Here is a 17,917-nt window from a genome sequence, read left to right as displayed (position 1 = left end):
GTCTGTTTATCCAAAAGGAAGTAAAAAGGGAGAGCTAGAAAGATAGCATTGCATCACATTACATGGCAATGCAATGCACAGTTGCTGAAGTTGAACCAAAATGAGCTTGTAATCTGGCTTCTGCAACTTTGAACATGAAAAATCCAATGAGGAGAAGAAAAGCAAAGCCAAAGAGTCCATCCCAAAATCCGACAAACAAGCAAAATGAACAAAAAACATTGAATTCAATTCTTTCTGATTTTAGAAACTGCATTAAAGAAGGGGTGCACCGGTCCTGGAGATACTGCAATACCAGGTCAATGCGTGGAGTGGACAGAGCAAGCTCTTTTTCCATCTCCCTGTTCTAAAAATCCATTTAATATATGGTCCCCAGATAGGGGACGTATCAGATATTAAACTGATAAGAACAGATACTACACTTGATCTTAGCCAAAAGGCCGAGAAGCGATAACCAGAATTGGTTTCAAACTACGGAGCCACCCAAGGATCCTGAAAAGTCCATTTGTGGAGATGAGCTCCTGGACTCCCGTTAAGAAGACATGTTGTCAACCTCTAGATCCCTTACATGCCTGCACTTTTCGGCTTGCTGCTGCTGCAATCCACGCGTTTTAGATCTGCATAACTCCACCTCTTTAAACACAGCACCTTCACCCCCTGCTGTTCCCACCCGCCTCAACACCGTTGGAAGGGAGGAGAACCAATTAAGGCGGGGGGTGGGGTGGAACGAGCAGCTGTCTACCCTTAGCAGGAGGGCTCCTGATTACATACCACTCCTGCTGCTGCTGCTGCTGGCTGTCCAGCAGCAGACTGAGGGTGGCTGCTGCTGTGCACAGGTATATAAAGGCTCAGAGCCTATTATGACACGCGCAGCCAGCGTTCCATTGCCACATTCCATCTACTGCAGGCAGGATACCTGGCTGGCTGAATGTCGCTGAGAAGCTCACAGAGACCGCCATAAGCAACAGTTTAACAGAATGCCACAGACTAATCAACCAAACTTTTTGGGTTGGGTTCTCTTTTATAGTCTGCAGGCATTAAATGAAAGAAGTCAGTGTTCCAGCAGAAGGAGACAACGTTTCAGAAAAGGCATTGTAGCAAACCAAAAAAGAAATTTTAAGCGCAGCAGAGTAACCAGCGCACATACCTGTTAGCTCAGGTGAGTTTAAAAGGCTGCTGTTGATAACAAGGGCATTTGCTAAATAGATGGTGTGTGTGCAACAATATACTGAAAGGTCAATTATATTGTGCAGCTTATCTCACCACCTGTAGTTATTTAGGTGAAAGCTCCAAAATGCTTGCCTAATATGTCTGTTTATCCAAAAGGAAGTAAAAAGGGAGATCTAGAAAGATAGCATTGCATCACATTACATGGCAATGCAATGCACAGTTGCTGAAGTTGAACCAAAATGAGCTTGTAATCTGGCTTCTGCAACTTTGAACATGAAAAATCCAATGAGGAGAAGAAAAGCAAAGCCAAAGAGTCCATCCCAAAATCCGACAAACAAGCAAAATGAACAAAAAACATTGAATTCAATTCTTTCTGATTTTAGAAACTGCATTAAAGAAGGGGTGCACCGGTCCTGGAGATACTGCAATACCAGGTCAATGCGTGGAGTGGACAGAGCAAGCTCTTTTTCCATCTCCCTGTTCTAAAAATCCATTTAATATATGGTCCCCAGATAGGGGACGTATCAGATATTAAACTGATAAGAACAGATACTACACTTGATCTTAGCCAAAAGGCCGAGAAGCGATAACCAGAATTGGTTTCAAACTACGGAGCCACCCAAGGATCCTGAAAAGTCCATTTGTGGAGATGAGCTCCTGGACTCCCGTTAAGAAGACATGTTGTCAACCTCTAGATCCCTTACATGCCTGCACTTTTCGGCTTGCTGCTGCTGCAATCCACGCGTTTTAGATCTGCATAACTCCACCTCTTTAAACACAGCACCTTCACCCCCTGCTGTTCCCACCCGCCTCAACACCGTTGGAAGGGAGGAGAACGAATTAAGGCGGGGGGTGGGGTGGAACGAGCAGCTGTCTACCCTTAGCAGGAGGGCTCCTGATTACATACCTCTCCTGCTGCTGCTGCTGCTGGCTGTCCAGCAGCAGACTGAAGGTGGCTGCTGCTGTGCACAGGTTTATAAAGGCTCAGAGCCTATTATGACACGCGCAGCCAGCGTTCCATTGCCACATTCCATCTACTGCAGGCAGGATACCTGGCTGGCTGAATGTCGCTGAGAAGCTCACAGAGACCGCCATAAGCAACAGTTTAACAGAATGCCACAGACTAATCAACCAAACTTTTTGGGTTGGGTTCTCTTTTATAGTCTGCAGGCATTAAATGAAAGAAGTCAGTGTTCCAGCAGAAGGAGACAACGTTTCAGAAAAGGCATTGTAGCAAACCAAAAAAGAAATTTTAAGCGCAGCAGAGTAACCAGCTCACATACCTGTTAGCTCAGGTGAGTTTAAAAGGCTGCTGTTGATAACAAGGGCATTTGCTAAATAGATGGTGTGTGTGCAACAATATACTGAAAGGTCAATTATATTGTGCAGCTTATCTCACCACCTGTAGTTATTTAGGTGAAAGCTCCAAAATGCTTGCCTAATATGTCTGTTTATCCAAAAGGAAGTAAAAAGGGAGAGCTAGAAAGATAGCATTGCATCACATTACATGGCAATGCAATGCACAGTTGCTGAAGTTGAACCAAAATGAGCTTGTAATCTGGCTTCTGCAACTTTGAACATGAAAAATCCAATGAGGAGAAGAAAAGCAAAGCCAAAGAGTCCATCCCAAAATCCGACAAACAAGCAAAATGAACAAAAAACATTGAATTCAATTCTTTCTGATTTTAGAAACTGCATTAAAGAAGGGGTGCACCGGTCCTGGAGATACTGCAATACCAGGTCAATGCGTGGAGTGGACAGAGCAAGCTCTTTTTCCATCTCCCTGTTCTAAAAATCCATTTAATATATGGTCCCCAGATAGGGGACGTATCAGATATTAAACTGATAAGAACAGATACTACACTTGATCTTAGCCAAAAGGCCGAGAAGCGATAACCAGAATTGGTTTCAAACTACGGAGCCACCCAAGGATCCTGAAAAGTCCATTTGTGGAGATGAGCTCCTGGACTCCCGTTAAGAAGACATGTTGTCAACCTCTAGATCCCTTACATGCCTGCACTTTTCGGCTTGCTGCTGCTGCAATCCACGCGTTTTAGATCTGCATAACTCCACCTCTTTAAACACAGCACCTTCACCCCCTGCTGTTCCCACCCGCCTCAACACCGTTGGAAGGGAGGAGAACCAATTAAGGCGGGGGGTGGGGTGGAACGAGCAGCTGTCTACCCTTAGCAGGAGGGCTCCTGATTACATACCTCTCCTGCTGCTGCTGCTGCTGGCTGTCCAGCAGCAGACTGAAGGTGGCTGCTGCTGTGCACAGGTATATAAAGGCTCAGAGCCTATTATGACACGCGCAGCCAGCGTTCCATTGCCACATTCCATCTACTGCAGGCAGGATACCTGGCTGGCTGAATGTCGCTGAGAAGCTCACAGAGACCGCCATAAGCAACAGTTTAACAGAATGCCACAGACTAATCAACCAAACTTTTTGGGTTGGGTTCTCTTTTATAGTCTGCAGGCATTAAATGAAAGAAGTCAGTGTTCCAGCAGAAGGAGACAACGTTTCAGAAAAGGCATTGTAGCAAACCAAAAAAGAAATTTTAAGCGCAGCAGAGTAACCAGCGCACATACCTGTTAGCTCAGGTGAGTTTAAAAGGCTGCTGTTGATAACAAGGGCATTTGCTAAATAGATGGTGTGTGTGCAACAATATACTGAAAGGTCAATTATATTGTGCAGCTTATCTCACCACCTGTAGTTATTTAGGTGAAAGCTCCAAAATGCTTGCCTAATATGTCTGTTTATCCAAAAGGAAGTAAAAAGGGAGAGCTAGAAAGATAGCATTGCATCACATTACATGGCAATGCAATGCACAGTTGCTGAAGTTGAACCAAAATGAGCTTGTAATCTGGCTTCTGCAACTTTGAACATGAAAAATCCAATGAGGAGAAGAAAAGCAAAGCCAAAGAGTCCATCCCAAAATCCGACAAACAAGCAAAATGAACAAAAAACATTGAATTCAATTCTTTCTGATTTTAGAAACTGCATTAAAGAAGGGGTGCACCGGTCCTGGAGATACTGCAATACCAGGTCAATGCGTGGAGTGGACAGAGCAAGCTCTTTTTCCATCTCCCTGTTCTAAAAATCCATTTAATATATGGTCCCCAGATAGGGGACGTATCAGATATTAAACTGATAAGAACAGATTTTTTTTTTTTTTTTTTTTTTTTAAAACCTATTCAGGTTAAAATTAAAGTCCACTCCACAGTCCTCTTCTCCCCAAAGGGAGACAAGACGTGGACTCCAACTTAAATCATCATCAGGTTTTGGTACTTTTAATGTCAGAAAAAAAAATTACAAAAATACAACAATACTTTCAAAGAAAGAAATGTTTCAGAACCTGAATGGATACCAAAAAAATAAAAATTAAATTATAACTGTATTAACAACAGTAATAACATCAAGTAAAATACTTGTAACCATTATCAAAAGCATGAACCCCAACCCAACTCAGAACCTTAAGGGACAAATCTTCAACCCTTGATGCTGAAAAAACTTGTTTCGATACACCATCTGGTATTCTATATTTCACACAAAAAACATTTTTATCTCTTATTAGTTCTTTCCTAACATTCTCTATAAGATAGTCCAAACGTTTCTCATCATACAACTTACGGTACAACCGGTTAAAATATTCTGCATTCTTTATAAACATAGGTTGTTGAAAAACAACTATATTTTCTTCCATTGCCACCTCCACTTCCTGTTCCTTTCTCTTTTCTTGCTTTTTAACCTTACCACGGCCAGTTCCCTGACTTACACCTCCCATTTCACTCTCTACCCTATCCCCCCAATCTACTCTTGTTTTCTCCATCTCCCTCTGCACTCCTACAGGTTTGCTTTCTTTTCCCTTTACCACCAACACCTTTTCTACACTTTCCTCCTTTCTCTCTACCAAAACCTTTTTAACCACTACCTCCTTCTCTTTATTTCTTTTCCTCTTTGGGCAATTCTTAAAAACATGCGTATCTTCCTGACACAAGTTGCACTTCCTCCGATCTTTACAATCCTTTGACTCATGATCACCTTTTTTGCAAAAACCACATACACCACCCGAACAATTTTCCTTTCCATGCCCGTATTGACGACAAACTCGACAAAAAGTGGGTATACCACTGAAAAAAATATCACCATTTATATTACCCAACTTAAACCTAGCTGGGGGAAGCAACACAGTCCCCTGCTCATCTTCTTTGAAACGGACCAAAAATTTCCACTTCGAAGTCCAAAAACCAAATTCATTATAAATCTTCCCTTTTGGTGTTACTGACAAACAAAAAAACTCCAAAAATGTAAGAACATCCTCTTCGTCCACCAATGGAGAGTACATTTTAACAATGATCCATTTATCTCTAACGGGGAAGTGTGGCATTACACTTATCCCCTCCATTCTTTTATCCTGGCTTGCAGTCATTTTCCTTAGATATCCTTCAAAAAAAACTTTGTCAACAAAAACTATATCATAAACACCCCTCCTGGGGTAGTCCATTATCGCCAACACTTCTTCTGTCTTCAAACCAAAAAGATCCACAAGAACTTAACTCATCACATACCTAAAATCCTTTTGATCTCGAAAGTTCTCCTGAACAACCAAACGAATAGAATTCTGCACCTTAGCGAATTCAGGCACATGATCTTCCTCTCCTTCATGTGATGCTGCAGACATCTTCTTCACAAACAGGTTCTCCTCTTCTCAATAGAAACCTTCAACACCGAAGTGCCAGGTAGATGATCGCCTCCCGTTGCCCGGGGACTAATCCGACTCCCTAATAGCAGCAGGGAGGTGAAGCCCTGCTGAAAAACAGAGCGATCCCCCCAGGCCAAGGAGCCGGGTACCCCGAGCACCTCTCAGCCAAGACCAAGGCAGCAGCCGCTAGATCACTGCACTTGATCTTAGCCAAAAGGCCGAGAAGCGATAACCAGAATTGGTTTCAAACTACGGAGCCACCCAAGGATCCTGAAAAGTCCATTTGTGGAGATGAGCTCCTGGACTCCCGTTAAGAAGACATGTTGTCAACCTCTAGATCCCTTACATGCCTGCACTTTTCGGCTTGCTGCTGCTGCAATCCACGCGTTTTAGATCTGCATAACTCCACCTCTTTAAACACAGCACCTTCACCCCCTGCTGTTCCCACCCGCCTCAACACCGTTGGAAGGGAGGAGAACCAATTAAGGCGGGGGGTGGGGTGGAACGAGCAGCTGTCTACCCTTAGCAGGAGGGCTCCTGATTACATACCTCTCCTGCTGCTGCTGCTGCTGGCTGTCCAGCAGCAGACTGAAGGTGGCTGCTGCTGTGCACAGGTATATAAAGGCTCAGAGCCTATTATGACACGCGCAGCCAGCGTTCCATTGCCACATTCCATCTACTGCAGGCAGGATACCTGGCTGGCTGAATGTCGCTGAGAAGCTCACAGAGACCGCCATAAGCAACAGTTTAACAGAATGCCACAGACTAATCAACCAAACTTTTTGGGTTGGGTTCTCTTTTATAGTCTGCAGGCATTAAATGAAAGAAGTCAGTGTTCCAGCAGAAGGAGACAACGTTTCAGAAAAGGCATTGTAGCAAACCAAAAAAGAAATTTTAAGCGCAGCAGAGTAACCAGCGCACATACCTGTTAGCTCAGGTGAGTTTAAAAGGCTGCTGTTGATAACAAGGGCATTTGCTAAATAGATGGTGTGTGTGCAACAATATACTGAAAGGTCAATTATATTGTGCAGCTTATCTCACCACCTGTAGTTATTTAGGTGAAAGCTCCAAAATGCTTGCCTAATATGTCTGTTTATCCAAAAGGAAGTAAAAAGGGAGAGCTAGAAAGATAGCATTGCATCACATTACATGGCAATGCAATGCACAGTTGCTGAAGTTGAACCAAAATGAGCTTGTAATCTGGCTTCTGCAACTTTGAACATGAAAAATCCAATGAGGAGAAGAAAAGCAAAGCCAAAGAGTCCATCCCAAAATCCGACAAACAAGCAAAATGAACAAAAAACATTGAATTCAATTCTTTCTGATTTTAGAAACTGCATTAAAGAAGGGGTGCACCGGTCCTGGAGATACTGCAATACCAGGTCAATGCGTGGAGTGGACAGAGCAAGCTCTTTTTCCATCTCCCTGTTCTAAAAATCCATTTAATATATGGTCCCCAGATAGGGGACGTATCAGATATTAAACTGATAAGAACAGATACTACACTTGATCTTAGCCAAAAGGCCGAGAAGCGATAACCAGAATTGGTTTCAAACTACGGAGCCACCCAAGGATCCTGAAAAGTCCATTTGTGGAGATGAGCTCCTGGACTCCCGTTAAGAAGACATGTTGTCAACCTCTAGATCCCTTACATGCCTGCACTTTTCGGCTTGCTGCTGCTGCAATCCACGCGTTTTAGATCTGCATAACTCCACCTCTTTAAACACAGCACCTTCACCCCCTGCTGTTCCCACCCGCCTCAACACCGTTGGAAGGGAGGAGAACCAATTAAGGCGGGGGGTGGGGTGGAACGAGCAGCTGTCTACCCTTAGCAGGAGGGCTCCTGATTACATACCTCTCCTGCTGCTGCTGCTGCTGGCTGTCCAGCAGCAGACTGAAGGTGGCTGCTGCTGTGCACAGGTATATAAAGGCTCAGAGCCTATTATGACACGCGCAGCCAGCGTTCCATTGCCACATTCCATCTACTGCAGGCAGGATACCTGGCTGGCTGAATGTCGCTGAGAAGCTCACAGAGACCGCCATAAGCAACAGTTTAACAGAATGCCACAGACTAATCAACCAAACTTTTTGGGTTGGGTTCTCTTTTATAGTCTGCAGGCATTAAATGAAAGAAGTCAGTGTTCCAGCAGAAGGAGACAACGTTTCAGAAAAGGCATTGTAGCAAACCAAAAAAGAAATTTTAAGCGCAGCAGAGTAACCAGCGCACATACCTGTTAGCTCAGGTGAGTTTAAAAGGCTGCTGTTGATAACAAGGGCATTTGCTAAATAGATGGTGTGTGTGCAACAATATACTGAAAGGTCAATTATATTGTGCAGCTTATCTCACCACCTGTAGTTATTTAGGTGAAAGCTCCAAAATGCTTGCCTAATATGTCTGTTTATCCAAAAGGAAGTAAAAAGGGAGAGCTAGAAAGATAGCATTGCATCACATTACATGGCAATGCAATGCACAGTTGCTGAAGTTGAACCAAAATGAGCTTGTAATCTGGCTTCTGCAACTTTGAACATGAAAAATCCAATGAGGAGAAGAAAAGCAAAGCCAAAGAGTCCATCCCAAAATCCGACAAACAAGCAAAATGAACAAAAAACATTGAATTCAATTCTTTCTGATTTTAGAAACTGCATTAAAGAAGGGGTGCACCGGTCCTGGAGATACTGCAATACCAGGTCAATGCGTGGAGTGGACAGAGCAAGCTCTTTTTCCATCTCCCTGTTCTAAAAATCCATTTAATATATGGTCCCCAGATAGGGGACGTATCAGATATTAAACTGATAAGAACAGATACTACACTTGATCTTAGCCAAAAGGCCGAGAAGCGATAACCAGAATTGGTTTCAAACTACGGAGCCACCCAAGGATCCTGAAAAGTCCATTTGTGGAGATGAGCTCCTGGACTCCCGTTAAGAAGACATGTTGTCAACCTCTAGATCCCTTACATGCCTGCACTTTTCGGCTTGCTGCTGCTGCAATCCACGCGTTTTAGATCTGCATAACTCCACCTCTTTAAACACAGCACCTTCACCCCCTGCTGTTCCCACCCGCCTCAACACCGTTGGAAGGGAGGAGAACCAATTAAGGCGGGGGGTGGGGTGGAACGAGCAGCTGTCTACCCTTAGCAGGAGGGCTCCTGATTACATACCTCTCCTGCTGCTGCTGCTGCTGGCTGTCCAGCAGCAGACTGAAGGTGGCTGCTGCTGTGCACAGGTATATAAAGGCTCAGAGCCTATTATGACACGCGCAGCCAGCGTTCCATTGCCACATTCCATCTACTGCAGGCAGGATACCTGGCTGGCTGAATGTCGCTGAGAAGCTCACAGAGACCGCCATAAGCAACAGTTTAACAGAATGCCACAGACTAATCAACCAAACTTTTTGGGTTGGGTTCTCTTTTATAGTCTGCAGGCATTAAATGAAAGAAGTCAGTGTTCCAGCAGAAGGAGACAACGTTTCAGAAAAGGCATTGTAGCAAACCAAAAAAGAAATTTTAAGCGCAGCAGAGTAACCAGCGCACATACCTGTTAGCTCAGGTGAGTTTAAAAGGCTGCTGTTGATAACAAGGGCATTTGCTAAATAGATGGTGTGTGTGCAACAATATACTGAAAGGTCAATTATATTGTGCAGCTTATCTCACCACCTGTAGTTATTTAGGTGAAAGCTCCAAAATGCTTGCCTAATATGTCTGTTTATCCAAAAGGAAGTACAAAGGGAGAGCTAGAAAGATAGCATTGCATCACATTACATGGCAATGCAATGCACAGTTGCTGAAGTTGAACCAAAATGAGCTTGTAATCTGGCTTCTGCAACTTTGAACATGAAAAATCCAATGAGGAGAAGAAAAGCAAAGCCAAAGAGTCCATCCCAAAATCCAACAAACAAGCAAAATGAACAAAAAACATTGAATTCAATTCTTTCTGATTTTAGAAACTGCATTGAAGAAGGGGTGCACCGGTCCTGGAGATACTGCAATACCAGGTCAATGCGTGGAGTGGACAGAGCAAGCTCTTTTTCCATCTCCCTGTTCTAAAAATCCATTTAATATATGGTCCCCAGATAGGGGACGTATCAGATATTAAACTGATAAGAACAGATTTTTTTTTTTTTTTTTTTTTTTTAAAACCTATTCAGGTTAAAATTAAAGTCCACTCCACAGTCCTCTTCTCCCCAAAGGGAGACAAGACGTGGACTCCAACTTAAATCATCATCAGGTTTTGGTACTTTTAATGTCAGAAAAAAAAATTACAAAAATACAACAATACTTTCAAAGAAAGAAATGTTTCAGAACCTGAATGGATACCAAAAAAATAAAAATTAAATTATAACTGTATTAACAACAGTAATAACATCAAGTAAAATACTTGTAACCATTATCAAAAGCATGAACCCCAACCCAACTCAGAACCTTAAGGGACAAATCTTCAACCCTTGATGCTGAAAAAACTTGTTTCGATACACCATCTGGTATTCTATATTTCACACAAAAAACATTTTTATCTCTTATTAGTTCTTTCCTAACATTCTCTATAAGATAGTCCAAACGTTTCTCATCATACAACTTACGGTACAACCGGTTAAAATATTCTGCATTCTTTATAAACATAGGTTGTTGAAAAACAACTATATTTTCTTCCATTGCCACCTCCACTTCCTGTTCCTTTCTCTTTTCTTGCTTTTTAACCTTACCACGGCCAGTTCCCTGACTTACACCTCCCATTTCACTCTCTACCCTATCCCCCCAATCTACTCTTGTTTTCTCCATCTCCCTCTGCACTCCTACAGGTTTGCTTTCTTTTCCCTTTACCACCAACACCTTTTCTACACTTTCCTCCTTTCTCTCTACCAAAACCTTTTTAACCACTACCTCCTTCTCTTTATTTCTTTTCCTCTTTGGGCAATTCTTAAAAACATGCGTATCTTCCTGACACAAGTTGCACTTCCTCCGATCTTTACAATCCTTTGACTCATGATCACCTTTTTTGCAAAAACCACATACACCACCCGAACAATTTTCCTTTCCATGCCCGTATTGACGACAAACTCGACAAAAAGTGGGTATACCACTGAAAAAAATATCACCATTTATATTACCCAACTTAAACCTAGCTGGGGGAAGCAACACAGTCCCCTGCTCATCTTCTTTGAAACGGACCAAAAATTTCCACTTCGAAGTCCAAAAACCAAATTCATTATAAATCTTCCCTTTTGGTGTTACTGACAAACAAAAAAACTCCAAAAATGTAAGAACATCCTCTTCGTCCACCAATGGAGAGTACATTTCAACAATGATCCATTTATCTCTAACGGGGAAGTGTGGCATTACACTTATCCCCTCCATTCTTTTATCCTGGCTTGCAGTCATTTTCCTTAGATATCCTTCAAAAAAAACTTTGTCAACAAAAACTATATCATAAACACCCCTCCTGGGGTAGTCCATTATCGCCAACACTTCTTCTGTCTTCAAACCAAAAAGATCCACAAGAACTTAACTCATCACATACCTAAAATCCTTTTGATCTCGAAAGTTCTCCTGAACAACCAAACGAATAGAATTCTGCACCTTAGCGAATTCAGGCACATGATCTTCCTCTCCTTCATGTGATGCTGCAGACATCTTCTTCACAAACAGGTTCTCCTCTTCTCAATAGAAACCTTCAACACCGAAGTGCCAGGTAGATGATCGCCTCCCGTTGCCCGGGGACTAATCCGACTCCCTAATAGCAGCAGGGAGGTGAAGCCCTGCTGAAAAACAGAGCGATCCCCCCAGGCCAAGGAGCCGGGTACCCCGAGCACCTCTCAGCCAAGACCAAGGCAGCAGCCGCTAGATCACTGCACTTGATCTTAGCCAAAAGGCCGAGAAGCGATAACCAGAATTGGTTTCAAACTACGGAGCCACCCAAGGATCCTGAAAAGTCCATTTGTGGAGATGAGCTCCTGGACTCCCGTTAAGAAGACATGTTGTCAACCTCTAGATCCCTTACATGCCTGCACTTTTCGGCTTGCTGCTGCTGCAATCCACGCGTTTTAGATCTGCATAACTCCACCTCTTTAAACACAGCACCTTCACCCCCTGCTGTTCCCACCCGCCTCAACACCGTTGGAAGGGAGGAGAACCAATTAAGGCGGGGGGTGGGGTGGAACGAGCAGCTGTCTACCCTTAGCAGGAGGGCTCCTGATTACATACCTCTCCTGCTGCTGCTGCTGCTGGCTGTCCAGCAGCAGACTGAAGGTGGCTGCTGCTGTGCACAGGTATATAAAGGCTCAGAGCCTATTATGACACGCGCAGCCAGCGTTCCATTGCCACATTCCATCTACTGCAGGCAGGATACCTGGCTGGCTGAATGTCGCTGAGAAGCTCACAGAGACCGCCATAAGCAACAGTTTAACAGAATGCCACAGACTAATCAACCAAACTTTTTGGGTTGGGTTCTCTTTTATAGTCTGCAGGCATTAAATGAAAGAAGTCAGTGTTCCAGCAGAAGGAGACAACGTTTCAGAAAAGGCATTGTAGCAAACCAAAAAAGAAATTTTAAGCGCAGCAGAGTAACCAGCGCACATACCTGTTAGCTCAGGTGAGTTTAAAAGGCTGCTGTTGATAACAAGGGCATTTGCTAAATAGATGGTGTGTGTGCAACAATATACTGAAAGGTCAATTATATTGTGCAGCTTATCTCACCACCTGTAGTTATTTAGGTGAAAGCTCCAAAATGCTTGCCTAATATGTCTGTTTATCCAAAAGGAAGTAAAAAGGGAGAGCTAGAAAGATAGCATTGCATCACATTACATGGCAATGCAATGCACAGTTGCTGAAGTTGAACCAAAATGAGCTTGTAATCTGGCTTCTGCAACTTTGAACATGAAAAATCCAATGAGGAGAAGAAAAGCAAAGCCAAAGAGTCCATCCCAAAATCCGACAAACAAGCAAAATGAACAAAAAACATTGAATTCAATTCTTTCTGATTTTAGAAACTGCATTAAAGAAGGGGTGCACCGGTCCTGGAGATACTGCAATACCAGGTCAATGCGTGGAGTGGACAGAGCAAGCTCTTTTTCCATCTCCCTGTTCTAAAAATCCATTTAATATATGGTCCCCAGATAGGGGACGTATCAGATATTAAACTGATAAGAACAGATTTTTTTTTTTTTTTTTTTTTTTTAAAACCTATTCAGGTTAAAATTAAAGTCCACTCCACAGTCCTCTTCTCCCCAAAGGGAGACAAGACGTGGACTCCAACTTAAATCATCATCAGGTTTTGGTACTTTTAATGTCAGAAAAAAAAATTACAAAAATACAACAATACTTTCAAAGAAAGAAATGTTTCAGAACCTGAATGGATACCAAAAAAATAAAAATTAAATTATAACTGTATTAACAACAGTAATAACATCAAGTAAAATACTTGTAACCATTATCAAAAGCATGAACCCCAACCCAACTCAGAACCTTAAGGGACAAATCTTCAACCCTTGATGCTGAAAAAACTTGTTTCGATACACCATCTGGTATTCTATATTTCACACAAAAAACATTTTTATCTCTTATTAGTTCTTTCCTAACATTCTCTATAAGATAGTCCAAACGTTTCTCATCATACAACTTACGGTACAACCGGTTAAAATATTCTGCATTCTTTATAAACATAGGTTGTTGAAAAACAACTATATTTTCTTCCATTGCCACCTCCACTTCCTGTTCCTTTCTCTTTTCTTGCTTTTTAACCTTACCACGGCCAGTTCCCTGACTTACACCTCCCATTTCACTCTCTACCCTATCCCCCCAATCTACTCTTGTTTTCTCCATCTCCCTCTGCACTCCTACAGGTTTGCTTTCTTTTCCCTTTACCACCAACACCTTTTCTACACTTTCCTCCTTTCTCTCTACCAAAACCTTTTTAACCACTACCTCCTTCTCTTTATTTCTTTTCCTCTTTGGGCAATTCTTAAAAACATGCGTATCTTCCTGACACAAGTTGCACTTCCTCCGATCTTTACAATCCTTTGACTCATGATCACCTTTTTTGCAAAAACCACATACACCACCCGAACAATTTTCCTTTCCATGCCCGTATTGACGACAAACTCGACAAAAAGTGGGTATACCACTGAAAAAAATATCACCATTTATATTACCCAACTTAAACCTAGCTGGGGGAAGCAACACAGTCCCCTGCTCATCTTCTTTGAAACGGACCAAAAATTTCCACTTCGAAGTCCAAAAACCAAATTCATTATAAATCTTCCCTTTTGGTGTTACTGACAAACAAAAAAACTCCAAAAATGTAAGAACATCCTCTTCGTCCACCAATGGAGAGTACATTTCAACAATGATCCATTTATCTCTAACGGGGAAGTGTGGCATTACACTTATCCCCTCCATTCTTTTATCCTGGCTTGCAGTCATTTTCCTTAGATATCCTTCAAAAAAAACTTTGTCAACAAAAACTATATCATAAACACCCCTCCTGGGGTAGTCCATTATCGCCAACACTTCTTCTGTCTTCAAACCAAAAAGATCCACAAGAACTTAACTCATCACATACCTAAAATCCTTTTGATCTCGAAAGTTCTCCTGAACAACCAAACGAATAGAATTCTGCACCTTAGCGAATTCAGGCACATGATCTTCCTCTCCTTCATGTGATGCTGCAGACATCTTCTTCACAAACAGGTTCTCCTCTTCTCAATAGAAACCTTCAACACCGAAGTGCCAGGTAGATGATCGCCTCCCGTTGCCCGGGGACTAATCCGACTCCCTAATAGCAGCAGGGAGGTGAAGCCCTGCTGAAAAACAGAGCGATCCCCCCAGGCCAAGGAGCCGGGTACCCCGAGCACCTCTCAGCCAAGACCAAGGCAGCAGCCGCTAGATCACTGCACTTGATCTTAGCCAAAAGGCCGAGAAGCGATAACCAGAATTGGTTTCAAACTACGGAGCCACCCAAGGATCCTGAAAAGTCCATTTGTGGAGATGAGCTCCTGGACTCCCGTTAAGAAGACATGTTGTCAACCTCTAGATCCCTTACATGCCTGCACTTTTCGGCTTGCTGCTGCTGCAATCCACGCGTTTTAGATCTGCATAACTCCACCTCTTTAAACACAGCACCTTCACCCCCTGCTGTTCCCACCCGCCTCAACACCGTTGGAAGGGAGGAGAACCAATTAAGGCGGGGGGTGGGGTGGAACGAGCAGCTGTCTACCCTTAGCAGGAGGGCTCCTGATTACATACCTCTCCTGCTGCTGCTGCTGCTGGCTGTCCAGCAGCAGACTGAAGGTGGCTGCTGCTGTGCACAGGTATATAAAGGCTCAGAGCCTATTATGACACGCGCAGCCAGCGTTCCATTGCCACATTCCATCTACTGCAGGCAGGATACCTGGCTGGCTGAATGTCGCTGAGAAGCTCACAGAGACCGCCATAAGCAACAGTTTAACAGAATGCCACAGACTAATCAACCAAACTTTTTGGGTTGGGTTCTCTTTTATAGTCTGCAGGCATTAAATGAAAGAAGTCAGTGTTCCAGCAGAAGGAGACAACGTTTCAGAAAAGGCATTGTAGCAAACCAAAAAAGAAATTTTAAGCGCAGCAGAGTAACCAGCGCACATACCTGTTAGCTCAGGTGAGTTTAAAAGGCTGCTGTTGATAACAAGGGCATTTGCTAAATAGATGGTGTGTGTGCAACAATATACTGAAAGGTCAATTATATTGTGCAGCTTATCTCACCACCTGTAGTTATTTAGGTGAAAGCTCCAAAATGCTTGCCTAATATGTCTGTTTATCCAAAAGGAAGTAAAAAGGGAGAGCTAGAAAGATAGCATTGCATCACATTACATGGCAATGCAATGCACAGTTGCTGAAGTTGAACCAAAATGAGCTTGTAATCTGGCTTCTGCAACTTTGAACATGAAAAATCCAATGAGGAGAAGAAAAGCAAAGCCAAAGAGTCCATCCCAAAATCCGACAAACAAGCAAAATGAACAAAAAACATTGAATTCAATTCTTTCTGATTTTAGAAACTGCATTAAAGAAGGGGTGCACCGGTCCTGGAGATACTGCAATACCAGGTCAATGCGTGGAGTGGACAGAGCAAGCTCTTTTTCCATCTCCCTGTTCTAAAAATCCATTTAATATATGGTCCCCAGATAGGGGACGTATCAGATATTAAACTGATAAGAACAGATTTTTTTTTTTTTTTTTTTTTTTTAAAACCTATTCAGGTTAAAATTAAAGTCCACTCCACAGTCCTCTTCTCCCCAAAGGGAGACAAGACGTGGACTCCAACTTAAATCATCATCAGGTTTTGGTACTTTTAATGTCAGAAAAAAAAATTACAAAAATACAACAATACTTTCAAAGAAAGAAATGTTTCAGAACCTGAATGGATACCAAAAAAATAAAAATTAAATTATAACTGTATTAACAACAGTAATAACATCAAGTAAAATACTTGTAACCATTATCAAAAGCATGAACCCCAACCCAACTCAGAACCTTAAGGGACAAATCTTCAACCCTTGATGCTGAAAAAACTTGTTTCGATACACCATCTGGTATTCTATATTTCACACAAAAAACATTTTTATCTCTTATTAGTTCTTTCCTAACATTCTCTATAAGATAGTCCAAACGTTTCTCATCATACAACTTACGGTACAACCGGTTAAAATATTCTGCATTCTTTATAAACATAGGTTGTTGAAAAACAACTATATTTTCTTCCATTGCCACCTCCACTTCCTGTTCCTTTCTCTTTTCTTGCTTTTTAACCTTACCACGGCCAGTTCCCTGACTTACACCTCCCATTTCACTCTCTACCCTATCCCCCCAATCTACTCTTGTTTTCTCCATCTCCCTCTGCACTCCTACAGGTTTGCTTTCTTTTCCCTTTACCACCAACACCTTTTCTACACTTTCCTCCTTTCTCTCTACCAAAACCTTTTTAACCACTACCTCCTTCTCTTTATTTCTTTTCCTCTTTGGGCAATTCTTAAAAACATGCGTATCTTCCTGACACAAGTTGCACTTCCTCCGATCTTTACAATCCTTTGACTCATGATCACCTTTTTTGCAAAAACCACATACACCACCCGAACAATTTTCCTTTCCATGCCCGTATTGACGACAAACTCGACAAAAAGTGGGTATACCACTGAAAAAAATATCACCATTTATATTACCCAACTTAAACCTAGCTGGGGGAAGCAACACAGTCCCCTGCTCATCTTCTTTGAAACGGACCAAAAATTTCCACTTCGAAGTCCAAAAACCAAATTCATTATAAATCTTCCCTTTTGGTGTTACTGACAAACAAAAAAACTCCAAAAATGTAAGAACATCCTCTTCGTCCACCAATGGAGAGTACATTTTAACAATGATCCATTTATCTCTAACGGGGAAGTGTGGCATTACACTTATCCCCTCCATTCTTTTATCCTGGCTTGCAGTCATTTTCCTTAGATATCCTTCAAAAAAAACTTTGTCAACAAAAACTATATCATAAACACCCCTCCTGGGGTAGTCCATTATCGCCAACACTTCTTCTGTCTTCAAACCAAAAAGATCCACAAGAACTTAACTCATCACATACCTAAAATCCTTTTGATCTCGAAAGTTCTCCTGAACAACCAAACGAATAGAATTCTGCACCTTAGCGAATTCAGGCACATGATCTTCCTCTCCTTCATGTGATGCTGCAGACATCTTCTTCACAAACAGGTTCTCCTCTTCTCAATAGAAACCTTCAACACCGAAGTGCCAGGTAGATGATCGCCTCCCGTTGCCCGGGGACTAATCCGACTCCCTAATAGCAGCAGGGAGGTGAAGCCCTGCTGAAAAACAGAGCGATCCCCCCAGGCCAAGGAGCCGGGTACCCCGAGCACCTCTCAGCCAAGACCAAGGCAGCAGCCGCTAGATCACTGCACTTGATCTTAGCCAAAAGGCCGAGAAGCGATAACCAGAATTGGTTTCAAACTACGGAGCCACCCAAGGATCCTGAAAAGTCCATTTGTGGAGATGAGCTCCTGGACTCCCGTTAAGAAG

General features: G+C 42.6%; 9 non-coding genes across 9 annotated transcripts; all 9 read right to left on the bottom strand.

Moving 5' to 3' along the window:
- Window positions 1-258: 258 nt before the first annotated feature.
- Window positions 259-449, bottom strand: LOC141245399 (U2 spliceosomal RNA). The gene has a single exon (XR_012309226.1). It is a non-coding gene; the product is annotated as a U2 spliceosomal RNA (small nuclear RNA).
- A 1,115-nt stretch (window positions 450-1,564) lies between these two features.
- LOC141245397 (U2 spliceosomal RNA) lies at window positions 1,565-1,755 on the bottom strand. Its single transcript, XR_012309224.1, has one exon. It is a non-coding gene; the product is annotated as a U2 spliceosomal RNA (small nuclear RNA).
- Window positions 1,756-2,870: 1,115 nt separating this feature from the next.
- LOC141245396 (U2 spliceosomal RNA) lies at window positions 2,871-3,061 on the bottom strand. Its single transcript, XR_012309223.1, has one exon. It is a non-coding gene; the product is annotated as a U2 spliceosomal RNA (small nuclear RNA).
- Window positions 3,062-4,176: 1,115 nt separating this feature from the next.
- On the bottom strand, window positions 4,177-4,362 carry LOC141245455 (U2 spliceosomal RNA). Its single transcript, XR_012309277.1, has one exon. It is a non-coding gene; the product is annotated as a U2 spliceosomal RNA (small nuclear RNA).
- A 2,853-nt stretch (window positions 4,363-7,215) lies between these two features.
- Window positions 7,216-7,406, bottom strand: LOC141245395 (U2 spliceosomal RNA). The gene has a single exon (XR_012309222.1). It is a non-coding gene; the product is annotated as a U2 spliceosomal RNA (small nuclear RNA).
- A 1,115-nt stretch (window positions 7,407-8,521) lies between these two features.
- Window positions 8,522-8,712, bottom strand: LOC141245394 (U2 spliceosomal RNA). The gene has a single exon (XR_012309221.1). It is a non-coding gene; the product is annotated as a U2 spliceosomal RNA (small nuclear RNA).
- Window positions 8,713-9,827: 1,115 nt separating this feature from the next.
- On the bottom strand, window positions 9,828-10,013 carry LOC141245454 (U2 spliceosomal RNA). Its single transcript, XR_012309276.1, has one exon. It is a non-coding gene; the product is annotated as a U2 spliceosomal RNA (small nuclear RNA).
- A 2,853-nt stretch (window positions 10,014-12,866) lies between these two features.
- LOC141245453 (U2 spliceosomal RNA) lies at window positions 12,867-13,052 on the bottom strand. The gene has a single exon (XR_012309275.1). It is a non-coding gene; the product is annotated as a U2 spliceosomal RNA (small nuclear RNA).
- A 2,853-nt stretch (window positions 13,053-15,905) lies between these two features.
- Window positions 15,906-16,091, bottom strand: LOC141245452 (U2 spliceosomal RNA). Its single transcript, XR_012309274.1, has one exon. It is a non-coding gene; the product is annotated as a U2 spliceosomal RNA (small nuclear RNA).
- Window positions 16,092-17,917: the final 1,826 nt, after the last annotated feature.

Source organism: Phyllobates terribilis, unplaced genomic scaffold (genome assembly GCF_046119375.1).
Source record: "Phyllobates terribilis strain yellow unplaced genomic scaffold, ASM4611937v1 Scaffold_1861__1_contigs__length_200102, whole genome shotgun sequence".
In the NCBI taxonomy this organism is placed as follows: Eukaryota; Metazoa; Chordata; class Amphibia; order Anura; family Dendrobatidae; genus Phyllobates; species Phyllobates terribilis.
The sequence above is the reverse complement of the archived record's forward strand: the minus strand, read 5'-3'. Positions and strand labels throughout refer to the sequence as shown.